Source organism: Marmota flaviventris, chromosome 6, assembly GCF_047511675.1.
Source record: "Marmota flaviventris isolate mMarFla1 chromosome 6, mMarFla1.hap1, whole genome shotgun sequence".
NCBI lineage: Eukaryota > Metazoa > Chordata > Mammalia > Rodentia > Sciuridae > Marmota > Marmota flaviventris.
Genome location: NC_092503.1, coordinates 120,273,430 through 120,283,245, shown reverse-complemented (window position 1 = coordinate 120,283,245; position 9,816 = coordinate 120,273,430). Strand labels below are relative to the sequence as shown.

The 9,816-nt window shown below is 37.9% G+C and overlaps 2 pseudogenes; one reads left to right on the top strand and one right to left on the bottom strand.

Annotated features, from left to right (window-relative positions):
• Window positions 1-471: 471 nt before the first annotated feature.
• Window positions 472-5,589, top strand: LOC114099314 (HLA class II histocompatibility antigen, DQ alpha 2 chain-like; annotated as a pseudogene).
• Window positions 5,590-8,694: 3,105 nt separating this feature from the next.
• Window positions 8,695-9,282, bottom strand: LOC114099313 (eukaryotic translation initiation factor 4E pseudogene; annotated as a pseudogene).
• Window positions 9,283-9,816: the final 534 nt, after the last annotated feature.

Genomic DNA, 9,816 nt, shown 5'->3' with positions numbered 1-9,816 from the left:
AGTGGGGCATGACACAATAAAGTTTTCCTGGAGCAGTAATAATTAATACAGACTCAATGAACACCATACAGTGACCATCCATGAGGCTTCCCAGTAACATCCATCTCCATGCTCCTCCCTAGATCTGCACATTCTGCCAGGGTCCATGGAGGTTCCTGTTCCTCTCCTCCATCTACACAGTGAAAGTTCCCTCTGCTCCATTGTGAATCTGTGCTCCTACAGCATTCAAATAGGGGAAGTTCACAGGCTCCTTCCAGGTCTCTTTGTAAAAGTACTTCAACTGGCAACTGAGGTGTCAGCTCCATGGGTTTCTCTAATGGGCTGAAACCTGAGACAGCAAGGGTAGCTCTAGGCTCCTCCTAAATGCTTTCTTCCAGTAGTTCTCTTTAGGTCACTTTCTTTGCACAGTTCTCATCCCTTCCCCCATTCAGAAAAGTGACTTCTGAGGTTTCCCTTGGAGGAGAGTGGCCAATGAAGAAAGCTCTGATCCTGGGGGGGCTCACCCTGCTGGCCATCATGAGCCCCTGTAGAGGTGAAGACACAGTGGGCGAGTACATGGTTGAGGATTAGGACTGTGAAAGAAAATTGAAAAAATCTGACTGAATTTGTTGCCCCATAGTAGTATATGAAACCACAGTTCCCCTGAATCTGAATTGTTATACTTATTTTCCCTCCAAGAAACCAAAACCCCTAAAACCTAATCTTAGTAGACTAAACTGAATTCTACAATGTCCACCTCTCATTGAGTATTCACAAAAGGCATTATTGTCTTTCTAAAGTCAGAACCAAATGATATACTCAAGCATTATTACAGTATTAATTTATGATTACACCATTAATTTATGATAACTCCTGAAATTAGAGATATTTCTCCAAGTATATTGCTTTCCTTTACAGCACCCAAGTATGAACCCACAACTCCTCGCCCACTTTAAAGTCTTTCTCAAAGCAATTGTTGATTTATTCTTATTTTATCCATATTCTTAGGATAACTACGTCCATAAATGTTTCTGCCATACAGAAAATAGTATGTCACTTTTTAGTTTGTTTCCAACACAATTTATATTTTCCAAGTTTGGGCTTTAGAGGCAAGTAGAATAAATTTGTCTGAAGATCATTAGAATGGGAAAAATTAAAATGATTAGTAGAATGACATTGAGCAAGTCAATTCCATATGTTGATCTTCAGGTTTCCCATGTGTATAATTAATTAACACAATATTCTGAGAAACACACAAATAAAAATAAATAATCAAATGTGTATTCTAAGTAATAAAGAGCTCTGTAAGTGCCAAAGTTTGGCATTATTATAATTGTAACATCTTGTTGTTGGTGGTGGTGGGTTTTTTTGTCTCAGAAAACTGGGATAATGTGATGGAAACCCTAGGGACTTAGAAATAAGTTAGTCTCAGCTGGTCAGCCCATACTCCAAGTCCTGTCACATCTAACCATCAAAACACTAGAAGGAGGGCAAAACAGATTAAATTACATCATTCTTTAACTCTCTCTGCTTTTCTGTTCCATTTCCATAATACCTTCTTAATCTATAACTCATCCCAGTACATATCAGCCTCCTTTCTAGCCCTTTATACGGTTATGTCATGGTCACTGAAAAAATCATTAAAGTTTAACCTCCCCCAAAAAAATCCAAGCAAAGAAAAGTATTTAAAAAATGACACAGAGTGAAATCTTTAAAATACTTCCTAATCATCATTTATTTATTTATCTAACAAATGTTACTGAATTCCTACTATGTGCCATGAAGTTTACTAAGTACTCGAGGTACAGAAGGGAATAAGACATAACATACCTATTTCTCATCAAGTATACAATATCATGGAAAAGACAATTTGCATGAAAACAAATATAATTTTTGGCTAATTAAAATTTAAAACAGTCAATTTTTAAAACTTGTCTCTCAATTACTTGAAGAAGGAAAAGACAGAAATGGGGACTTTGACATCAGACTATGCAAAACAGGAAACCACATGCTATTAGTCCCTTTACCCAAATTTGTATGTTCAAATCCTACCTTCTGAAGTGATGGTTTAGGAGATTGGGTTATTAGACTGAGACAAGTGCCCTTTTAAGATATTTCTAAGAATTCTCACTGGCTTTTTATTTTTTCTTTCTTTTGTACTAGGGATTAAACTTAGGGGTATTTTATCACTGAGTGTATCTCCATTTTTTTCTTTATATTTTTGCTTTGAGACAGGGTCTCATGAAATTTCATAGGCCTTGCTAAATTGCTAAGGCTGCTTTTGAACTTGTGATCCTCCTGCCTCAGCTTCCTGTGTCACTGGGATTACAGGTATTCGCTATTGCACCCAGCCTCACTTGCCCCTTCTGCTATTGAAGTTATAGTGAAAAGATGGCTTTCTAGAGAATAGGCTCTGCAAAAGTCACATCTGTTGGTGTCCTGATCTTGGTTTTTCTAAGCCCCAGAATTAAGAGAAAGAGATTTCTGCTATTTATAATTCAACCAGTTTATAGAATGTTGTTAAGACAACCCCAAATGGACTAAGATAGAAAATAGGTACCAGGAAAAGGGTACAGTACTAGTGTAACCAGTATGGAAAAAGCTTTGGAATTGCAAAATGGATACAGGCTGCAAAGATTTTCTGCTGTGTGCTATAAAAGGTCCACACAATCATGGACAGAATGTGAAGGATGATTCTTCCGGAGGCCCAAAAGAAAAAGAAGAGAGCTATAAAGAGTGAGCCTCAGTCTCCTTAGTGAATACCTAAGAAATACCTAAGAATCAAAGTAATCCTGAAAAATTGCTTGTAGATTTTCAGAAGTAAAGATTAGTCTCATGAAGCTTCACTTGGAAATGAAGAACATGTTATTAGGAACTATCTGTGGTACAGGTGATCCTCATTATGGCAAAGAATGTGATTGAATTGTGTTTGTATCCTAGGGTTTCCTAGAAGGTAGATCTTGTGAGAAATTAAATTGTATGTTTGAGTAAGGAAATTTCTGAGCATAGTGTTGGAGGTGCAACTTGAATATTCTTCGCTATTTCTACTATATGATAAATGACTTAAAATGAAGTTGATAATAAAAAATAAGCAGAACTTCAATATTTGGATAATCCTCAGCCTATACATATTGTTAAAAATGAGAAGGCCTGTTTGGGAAAGATCAGGCTATGGCCAAGGGACCATTTAATAAGAAGATTAGTATGGATTAGTCATCTCAACCAAAGCCAGGTGCTAGTCTGAAGACAATGGCAAGATTAGTCAGCCATCTAAAGAGAAGCCATGAACTGTTATCCCAGGCAATGGAAGAATGACCTCAAATGCATTTCAGAGGTCATTGGTGTTGCTACCATCCAGCAAAGGCCTAGAGGGCAAGTGCCCTGGAAACACTGAAGTCACTGCAGAAAGCCCCAATTAGAGTAATGCCCAGAAGATCCAGGGCAGTACAACCCAGGCACACAGCCAATACCTAGATAGGGCTGCCTTAAAGAACTGGCATGAAGGTGGAGCCTCCCAAAGTCATGGGGTCAGTACCTTCTAGAGCCTTGTAGGCCCAAATACTACCCTGGGCAAGACCCATGAGGTCAAAACGTCAAACCAGAGAAAATTATTTTCTATCTGCAAGGTTTTGGACTTGCTCAAGACCTGCCACTCCTTTCTTTTTTCCTACTTCTTCATTTTGGAACAGGCATGTCTACCTGATGTCTACCCCACACCCCCCACCACTATTGTACTTTGGAAGCACACAACATGTTTGATTTCACAGCTTCACAACTGGAGAATAATTTTCCTCAGAATACCTTGAATCAGTGATATCTAATTTAGATAATATTTAGATGGGAGTTTGGACTTTAGACATTTATGTTGGTGCCAAAACAAGTCAAAACCCTCTGAGACTCTTGAGATAGAATAAATGAAACTGGGAACGATGAATTTGAGAGCCCAGAAACAGAATAATACAGGTTGTTTAAGATATTTTGTTACAGCAACCAAATAGGGTAATACACTGCAATATTCACAGTATTTCCTATGCCTTCTTGTTTATGAAGTTTTTTTCCTCTCCCTATATCTCACCTGCCCACTCTTATCATTATGCTCTGGAATGGTTATTCTTCAGCTGACCATGTCGGCACTTATGGCACAAATATCTACCAGACATAATGTGACTATGGCCAGTTTACCTATGAATTTGATGGAGATGAGCTGTTCTATGTAGACCTGGAAAAAAAGGAGACTGTGTGGAGGCAGCCTGAGTTTAGCAATTTCACGACATTTGAAATTCAGAAGGCCCCGAGAAACCTTGTTGTGGTCAAAAAAACTTGGACACTTTGATTAAAGATTTCAACTTTACACCTTCCACCAATGGTAAGTGTCCACATTCTGCTTCTCTGCACTGCAACCTACCTCACAGTCCAGGTCTGGTCTCTTCCATTCCTGAGGGTAGCTGTTCTTTCCATTATATAGTAAATTCTTCCCCCTTTTCAGTACACGTATTGGCAAATACTTAGTCCACATCATATTTATTTAATATTTAAATATCCCTCTGCTAGGTTCCATGAGATGCTCCTTGAATTCCTACACAAGGATATTCCCAACTTCTTGGCCTAAGAAGTTCTAAGCTGGTCTCTCTCTCTCTCTCTCTCTCTCTCTCTCTCTCTCTCTCTCTCTCTCTCTCTCTCTCTCTCTCTCATACACACACACACACACACACACACACACACACACGCCCTGTGGATTCCCACAGGGAAGAATGTGCTCTATATTTCAGAGGGAAAAAATAGAAGCCTTAACTGGTATAAAAATTATTCTAAAAGGACAAGAAAATATCTCATTAGTATCTGGGTAATACTAGGCTCCTCCAAAATGATTAAAAATCTCAAGGCACAGTTATCATAAATGTCAATAAGTGTGCTGTTTTTATTGTAGAAATCCCTGAAGTGGCTGGGTTCCCCAAATCTCCTGTGACCCTGGGCATTCCCAACACCCTCATCTGTCTAGTGGAAAACATCTTTCCTCCTGTGATCAATATCACTTGGTTTTGCAATGGACATTTGGTTCCAGAAGGTATTGCTGAGACCACCTTTTATCGCAAGAGTGACCACTCCTTCCTCAAGTTCAGCTACCTTGCTTTTTGCCCCTCCACTGAGGATTTCTATGACTACAGGGTGGAACACTGGTGCCTAGAAGAGTTTCTCCTCAAGCACTGGGGTATGTTGAAATCCCATCATCATTGTCTACCTTCCAATTCTATCCCCAAGCTACATTCTCTTGCCTTAACCCTTTAACCCCCATTGCCACAACTTTATTTCCCACAATTGCAAAGTTGTCCAATAATTGACTTCACTCTTTCCCAAAGTCTAGGTGTCTTGTCCATTTTCAAACACATGCACCATTTTCCCCACAGACACACCCTGTCCTGTGACTATGTTTCTTTTTTCTCAGAACCTGAGCTTCCAACCCCTATGGAAGAGCTGATAGAGACTGTGGTCTGTGCTCTGGGGTTGGCTCTTGGCCTCATGGGTGTTGTGATAGGTAGCATCCTCATCATCCAAGTCCTGCACTCCCCTGGAACTTCCAGCCACCAAAGGACCACATGTGTGATAACCTAGAAAACAGACAGGTAAGGACTCAGATGTGTCATATCTGGAACTGGAGATGGGGAGGCTGGGAGTACAGGGCTTGCATCCTGTATGCCTGAATATATTTGGAAAACTTCAGGGCTAGCTGAAGAATGGCTTGACCTTGGGACAGGGGCACAGGCCCCATCAACCTCATGCTGTCTGCTTTTTCAGATAATCACAATTTAAAGAAAGAAAAGGAATGGTTGGCTGACTCTAGCTCTCTGTACAGGCCTTGCTATTTGACTTAGACCCACTTCCTGCTTTAGTTTATTGTATTGCTCCTTCCATGCCCTCCTCCCTGCCCTGCTTGAGTGGAATTCATGAAACATTTTTCCCACAGAGATTCCTTATTCTTATAAAATCTTCCAAATTAGTCTTACATGATTGCCTACCTTTCACAGAGAGACCTGTCCCACCCATTTACCTACTTGGCTTTTGGTCACCCTCATCCAAAATCTGTGTGAAAATTAAAAAAAATATATTTTTCTGTGGTGTCTTTGCCTAGAGTATACTTTTCCTCTGTCTTTTTCCTAGAACTGATTTAAGTCATGTTTAAGAATAGAAAAGCTTATGGTGAAATTTTATCAGATTTCTTAGGTCCTTAACTTCTTTATCAGGCCATATTAATAATACCACAGCTGAAGTAGCAAAATGATATTGTATCATAATAAAAGATTTTTTTTACATTCTGTATTTCCTTTTTGCTCTCACTCTTTCTTTACCATTTTCAAATTCGGTGAATATAGTGAATAATTTATTCCCTAAATGTAGTATTTTTATGAAAAAAAAAGAGCAATGCTTAAGTTTTGAATTTTCAAATAGCATTCTAAAAGCTATGGAAGAAATAAAAACTTGAAATAAACAAATTTTAAAGTCATAATTGGATTTTCAAGAACATAAAGTCAAAATGTTCTCCACAAATGTTGGATTTGTGAAGATGGCAAAATGATGCAAGATGTCTGATCCCATATTTCACCCCAGATGAGATGGAAGCTTTCTGGATTGGTCAGACAGAAGATAGAAGTGAGAACAAGAAAATAAGAAAATGCTATGTGTTTCCCAGCAAGTGCCCCATACTTTGCTCCTTTTGTGGCTAACATCAATGAAAAAAAACAGAGAGAGACAATATACTGGATAAAGGCACCTATAGCAGAGGCAGCTAGAGCCTCATCCCCTATGGACATTTATAATAGTATAAAAACATTTAAATCCACTCCATGCTCAAGCTCATAAATTGAGTTTATTGACATTATATCTTAGGCACTTTTATTATATAAAATATTGTATATTTCCTGAACATGTTAATCACCCAATATTTTAAATGTATGCCCTTCAGTAACCTCAAAATAGGTTTTTGAGGAGATGGTGATGCTAACTCATACCATTTTGACTAAAGTACCTAGTCTAGGTGCATGAGATATTTGCATATGGCAGCATAGGAAAAAATACTCTAAAACTGTGGAGAGCAGTGACAGAGAATGGGAGAGCAGTGACTGAGATTGGGGGGTCTCTGATGACCTTATATCTGTGGCACACCAGGTTCCTGTGCGAGGATACAGAATGCCTAGCTGCTATAGTAACACCCTGCCTGGGGAGGCTCTGTGCAAGAGGCTTATCAGCTTCAACCTTGATCTCAGGTACACAGCTCCTGGGAATAGAGGAATTCTCATGCTAGACAACCACAATGTTTCACCAGCTCTGCTACTTCTGAGCCTGCTGGCTTAACCAATGTACCCTCTTGAGCACTGCACAATTGCTCCTAACATTGCACATTGCGGTGTGGATTGCAACTATGGAGAAGCTGCACAGATGTTTTTAATTCTGTAATTTTCCTGAGTATAAAGAATAATGCTTGCATAGTCTTTATCCTAATAATGAGACATACATAAATAAATATTGCTGGTGTAACTCTCTAGATCTGTTCTCCATCAGAGAGCAATTCTCCACCAGTTGCCAGCTTTATCTGCAAAATATGCATGTGTGAATCTCTATATTTTCTAACTCCCCATGGCCCCTCACCAGAACCACCAATTTGGCTGTGCTGGTCATAGCATATAATTTCTGAATTTCTTATGATGGAAAATAGTCAAAAAGAATATCCCAGTGGTTTTTTCTTGTTTAAAATACAATTCACTATATACATTTTATTTACCATTTTGTACACTGTCTTAAAATGAGTGGGACTGCTTTTTTACTTGAGCCATTTTTAACCAAAGCAATACTACCTAAGTAATACAAAGTGTTAAAATACAGCATAAAGATATGAAATCAGGCATACTAATTCTAGTTAGAAATGTAACTATGATGTTACTTTTTTATAATCCATAATTATGTTCATGAAATCACACAAAGTCCCTTATTTGAAAGAAATGCATACATTTGTAGCAAAGTTTTGTAGTTACAAAAAAACAAAATATGCACAAAATTAATACTTATTCCACTTTTGTGTCATATTCCTAGATGCTTCACCCAAGTTACATGAGGGAAATGGAAAACTGAAATTAGAATCATCAGTGTTATCAAGTAGAGAAACAAATAAATTAAAATCTAGCACCCATCATCAAGAGTACAGTAAATATAATGCTGTCAAAAGAAACAAAGAAAATTGCTAGAAAACTGTATGAATCATATGCTTTCAAACCAGCAGAATAAGCCCTGCATACAATGGAACATAAACTCAATTTTTTCTTATTAAAGTATAGAAATGCAAGTCCTTTTGAATATTGTCAATGGGTAAAACTTGTTTGTAATGGCAATTCTATTAAGCTAATACAAAATGGGCCAGGAATGTATTTATGGAATCTGGGGGATTGTGTTGATTGTAATTCTTTGTTTGGGATATTGGACACTCTCTTTTTAATTTTTTAAAAATGAACATCAAAACATTAGATAAAGGTAAATGAGGCTTCCTTACATCTTAGCAATATTTAGATGGAATAAAAATTAAATGCAGTCCACTCTGCTTTTGAAGAGGCTTTGCCTCAGCCCCAAATCTCTATTGCTTGAGGCAGTCTTCTTTGAGAACACTCAGAAGGCCCTTTCTTAAACACAAATCTATTTTTAAAGGTAGAGCCTCTCTTAGTAGCTGTGTCTTCATGAGACTAATAACCAAACTCTATCTTTCTTGTATACTCTCCCTATATGTGTAACAACCTCTCTGTTTTCACATTCAGTAAGTCAATGTTGCTGTCTTATCACCTTTAGCTCTAACATGAAAAACAGCTCCACATACATCATCACTGTGGTCATCAAAAGTTGCTCCAATAAGACACAGCAGTGTCTCTAGACAAAAGCAGTCAAGGTCACTTTGTCTTTGCCTTTTGTTCAGTGTCATGAGCCATCTTCCACCCCATTTGTTTTTCTCATCTTCCCACACAGGCTCAAAACCATCCTTAAAATTTGAGTAGTCATAGCCAGGCATTAAATTACTAGACAACTAGCTATGGCTTTATACAACCCCAAAGTCTTCAACTGTATCAAATCTAGAGATCAGTAGAAGGTTTGCTTGCCAAGTTTTACTTTTATCATTAAAAAAAAAAAAAAACAGAATGCCCATCTATTCTGTAGAGGATGCTTTACATAGGATTCTGGGTTAGCAATCTCCTGATGAGAGTCTGTTTTCTCCTTTTCTGAAGGCAGGGGATTAGCAGTAGGGGTGGTTTCCAGTTCCACAGTCACCATCCTACAAGAACCTCCCCAGTGATGGTTGAGGCTAAGTTACAAATGCCAAATTTAGACCTGAAACTGGAAGTGGCAGGTCTCATGTGACACAAATCAAGACAAGAGGGAAGAAGTGAGTACTTCATGGAAAAGCAAAAATCTTATAAAGAAACAAGGAAAGAGGGAAGTGGTATAGCAAGTTACTAAAAAGCAGGAAAGCAAAATTTAAAAATAATAAATTAGGATTTGGTATCCTGTGACCCAGAAGATCTGTTTGGTTCCGATTTCATTCTTGGAGATATTCATTGTTAAAAGCATGAATGTTATATTCTAATTTTTGGTAGCTTCATCAGAATCATTTTCTTTCAAGGTTTGTATTGACAAAAAGAACAAAGAAATTATTTAGATCTAAATAAATTGTTTTCTCTTGTGTTGTCAAAGTGTGAAAAAGAGGTATCTTGCATGTATTGATAATAAAATACCAAAGGGGTTGATAAGTTATTCCTTTGCTTCCAGACGCTGTTTAAGGGTTCTGTAGATCATGTAAAAGGGACA